The sequence below is a fragment of the Bos indicus genome, chromosome 7, assembly GCF_029378745.1.
Source record: "Bos indicus isolate NIAB-ARS_2022 breed Sahiwal x Tharparkar chromosome 7, NIAB-ARS_B.indTharparkar_mat_pri_1.0, whole genome shotgun sequence".
In the NCBI taxonomy this organism is placed as follows: domain Eukaryota; kingdom Metazoa; phylum Chordata; class Mammalia; order Artiodactyla; family Bovidae; genus Bos; species Bos indicus.
Window position 1 is genome coordinate 13895603 of NC_091766.1, and position 4693 is coordinate 13900295.

General features: G+C 42.6%; 1 non-coding gene across 1 annotated transcript; it reads right to left on the reverse strand.

Annotated features, from left to right (window-relative positions):
* Window positions 1–2008: 2008 nt before the first annotated feature.
* On the reverse strand, window positions 2009–2080 carry TRNAS-AGA (transfer RNA serine (anticodon AGA)). The gene has a single exon. It is a non-coding gene; the product is annotated as a tRNA-Ser (tRNA).
* Window positions 2081–4693: the final 2613 nt, after the last annotated feature.

Sequence of the window (4693 nt, forward strand, 5' to 3'; positions counted from 1 at the left end):
GCCCCAAGTAATAGTTGGAGGAGGCTATGGCACTTATAGGAGTTTGGACAACAACTTGTAACTTAAAAGCTTTCAGACAGTTAGAAACAAATCCCATTATACAGTTACAGATGTAAGGCAAAATAGTCATTAAACCAAGTTAAAATCAAAATTAAAAATCACATTATGTCCATAGTTAAATCAGTCCATCTTAGGATTGTTAGATGTGATCACAGAGTTGAAAGTCCTTTCCTTGAAGTGGAGAAACCCACCACGGGAAGTCTTCCACTTGATGAGGAGGGGAGTGCTCTGCAGACCCAGCAGTTAGACCGATTGTGGAATGCAGTGTAGGAGTGAGCCCAGGACAGGAAGGCATTGTCTTGAGGGTCAAATGGCAGACTCAGGACCTCTGGAGTCAGCAGAAGTAAGCACACATAGATTATCAGGCCCACCTGAAAAGTACAAAGTCAGAGCATAGAAAGTAAAGACATAAAATGATGTCACTTAGTTCTGGTCAGAATGCCACCTCTTAACAAGAATGTGATGCACCCATGAATCAATTCCTGGCACTTTGACAGCTGTGGGAGAAGAAAGAATAACCTGGTAAGGGCCTTCCCAGAGGGGCTCAAAAGATTGGCCTCCAGATACCAATGTTTTTATCAGGACCTCTGTTCCTGGTTCAAATAGAGGCTTGCTTGACTCAGAGGCTGGGTCAGGAGTCCCTCCTGAAGTTCCATTAATGCCTGTTGAAAAGCTGAGAGCTGAGTTACATAATTAGCTAAATCACACAAGCTGGAATCAAGATTGCTGGGGGAAATATCGATAACCTCAAATATGCAGACGACACCACCCTTATGGCAGAAAGTGAAGAGGAGAGTGAAAAGCCCCTTGATGAAAGTGAAAGTGGAGAGTGAAAAAGTTGGCTTAAAGCTCAACATTCAGAAAATGAAGATCATGGCATCCAGTCCCATCACCTCATGGGAAATAGATTGGGAAACAGTGGATACAGTGTCAGACTTTATTTTTGGGGGGCTCCAAAATCATTGCAGATGGTGACTGCAGCCATGAAATTAAAAGACGCCTACTCCTTGGAAGGAAAGTTATGACCAACTTAGCATATTCAAAAGCAGAGACATTACGTTGCCAACAAAGCTCCATCTAGTCAAAGCTATGGTTTTTCCTGTGGTCATCTATGGATGTGAGAGTTGGACTGTGAAGAAGGCTGAGCACCGAAGAATTGATTCTTTTGAACTGTGGTGTTGGAGAAGACTCTTGAGAGTCCCTTGGACTGCAAGGAGATCCAACCAGTCCATTCTGAAGGAGATCAGCCCTGGGATTTCTTTGGAGGGAATGATGCTGAAGCTGAAACACCAGTACTTTGGCCACCTCATGCGAAGAGCTGACTCATTGGAAAAGATTCTGATGCTGGGAGGGATTGGAGGCCAGAGGAGAATGGGACGACAGAGGATGAGATGGCTGGATGGCATCACTGACTCGATGGACATGAGTCTGAGTGAACTCCGGGAGTTGATGATGGACAGGGAGGCCTGGCATGCTGCGATTCATGGGGTTGCAAAGAGTCGGACACGACTGAGCGACTGAACTGAACTGAACTGAAGGCTTTGGAAAACTTTTCCATTGAGCATTTTCAGAAATTAGTAATCGTCCATTTGTGGACTGTAACCATCCTTTATCAGTAATCTTTCCTCGTCCTTGAGAATTCAAGATCCCTCTCTCTTTGGGGACCCCCAGACTTCTTATCAATCTGCCTAAGAATTGACTCTCTCAAAACTATCACATTGGCTATACCACAGCACAAAATTGAAAGTCCAAAAGAAAAAAAAATCGGGTTAAATAAAATGATTAAAAAACAACGTGAAAATTATTTCATTTAAAGTGAAAGTGAAATCGCTCAGTCGTGTCCGACTCTTTGCGACCCCATGGACTGTAGCCTACCAGGCTCCTCACTCCATGGGATTCTCCAGGCAAGAATACTAGAGTGGGTTTCCATTTCCTTCTCCAGGGGATCTTCCCGACCCAGGGATCGAACCCAGGTCTCCTGCATTCTAGGCAGACGCTTTAACCGCTGAGCCACCAGGGAAGCCCATTTCATTGAAAGATATTCCCAAATGACTAGAAAATGGGATAAATTAGACTTCATCTTGTCATATAGGACAGCTTTTTGTGACTGATCCATTTCATTGTCCTCATTCTGGCGATTATCCCATTCCATTAAATCTTCTGGAACAATGTGAACACAACAATAGACATTCTTCTGGAGGCAGATGCACGTGTTTTCCAACAAAAATAGAGAATAAGTTTTTTTCTAGCTATATTGAGATATCAATGACATAATATTGTATAAGTGTTCAGACTGTAAAGAATCTGACTACAATGCAGGAGACCTGGGGTTCAATTCCTGGGTCAGGAAGATCCCCTGGAGAAGGGAATGGCAACTCACTCCAGTATTCTTGCCTGGAAAATTCCATGGACAGAGGAGCCTGGTGCGATACAGTCTATGGGTTGCAAAGATTCGGACATGACTGAGCAACTAACACTTTCATTTTCAAGATGTACAATAGGATGTTTTGATACATGTATATATTATGACACATTTACCAAAATATTTTACTGTGCAAACAACTACCACTGGTTTTCATATTCCATGTCCTGGAAATCGTGTTTGTCATTGACCCTAGTACCTTACTCCTTCTAGTCACTCTGAAATAATTCCAGTTTAGTAATGCATTTTTGCCCTGGACTAATTCCTTTAAGTGCTTCAACACACAGTCTCTCCCTTTCATATGTGCCTGTAAATATCTGCCATGGGCTCTCTCCTAAAAATACCCTCTGACACTTAGCCACACAGAGGTAAATGACATTCTTCCCTCCACATCCAATTTGACTTGGGTATAAACTAAAGTTTTGTTCATAACTCTGGAAGCATCTCTAAGGGATCCAGATGGTGGAGAGCACATAGGGAAGTGATTACTGGCTAGCTTGCTCTCTCCCCTTTTGATTCCCCCTCTTCTCCTCCTGGTCACCTCTATCTCCCTCCTCCTTCTTCTCTTCTCCGTGTAACTCTGTGAACCTCTCTGGGTGTCCCTCACGGTGGAGAAGCTTTTCATCTTTAACCTAGATGTTTTATCATTGGTGCTGTATAGATGGAGAAGTCTTGAGGCTACGGTAAGAATAAGACTGAAAACCAGAGGCAGGAGACTTAAGTCCAAATCCTGAGAACATCAGGGAACTCCTGACTCCAGAGAACATTAATTGACAGGAGCTCATCAAACGCCTCCATATCTACACTGAAACCAAGCACCTCCCAAGGGCCAACAAGTTCAGAGCAAGACATACCATGCAAATTCTCCAGCAACACAGGAACATAGCCCTGAGCTTCAATACACAGGCTGCCCAAAGTCACTCCAACCCATTGACATCTCATAACTCATTACTGGACACTTCATTGCTCTCCAGAGAGAAGAAATCCAGCTCCACCCACCAGAACACCGACACAAGCTTCCCTAACCAGGAAACCTTGACAAGCCACCCATCCAACCCCACCCACAGTGAGGAAACGCCACAATAAAAAGAACTTCACAAACTACCACAATACGGAAAGGCCACCCCAAACACAGCAATATAAACAAGATGAAGAGGCAAAGAAATACCCAGCAGGTAAAGGAACAGGATAAATGCCCACCAAACCAAACAAAAGAAGAAGAGACAGGGAATCTACCTGATAAAGAATTCCGAATAATGATAGTGAAAATGATCCAAAATCTTGAAAACAAAATGCAGTAACAGATAAATAGCCTGGAGACAAGGATTGAGAGATGCAAGAAAGGTTTAACAAGGACCTGGAAGAAATAAGAGTCAATATATAATGAATAATGCAATAAATGAGATTAAAAAAACACTCTGGAGTGAACCAACAGTAGAATAATGGAGGCAGAAGAGAGGATAAGTGAGGTAGAAGATAGAATGGAAGAAATAAATGAAACAGAGAGGAAAAAAGAAAAACACATTAAAAGAAATGAGGACAATCTCAGAGACCTCTGGGACAATGTTTAACACGTTTAACACGCCCCAACATTTGAATCTGGAAGCTCACGGTTCATGTATTGCTGAAGCCTGGCTTGGAGAATTTTGAGCATTATTTTACTAGTGTGTGAGATGAGTACAATTGTGTGGTAGTTTGAGCATTCTTTGGCATTGCCTTTCTTTCGGATTGGAATGAAAACTGACCTTTTCCAGTCCCGTGGCCACTGTTGAGTTTTCCAAATTTGCTGGCATATTGAGTGCAGCACTCTCACAGCATCATCTTTCAGGATTTGAAATAGCTCAATTGGAATTCCATCACCTCCACTAGCTTTGTTCGTAGTGATGCTTTCTAAGGCCCACTCGACTTCACATTCCAGGATGTCTGGCTCTAGGTGAGTGATTACACCATCGTCAGTATCTTGGTCATGAATATTTTTTTGTGTGTAGTTCTTCTGTGTATTATTGCCACGTCTTCTTAATATCTTCTGCTTCTGTTAGGTCCATATCATTTCTGTCCTTTATCGAGCCCATCTTTGCATGAAATATGCCCTTGGTATCTCTAATTTTCTTGAAGAGATCTCTAGTCTTTCCCATTCTGTTGTTTTCCTCTATTTCTTTGCATTGATTGCTGAGAAAGGCTTTCTTATCTCTCCTTGCTATTGTTTGGAAC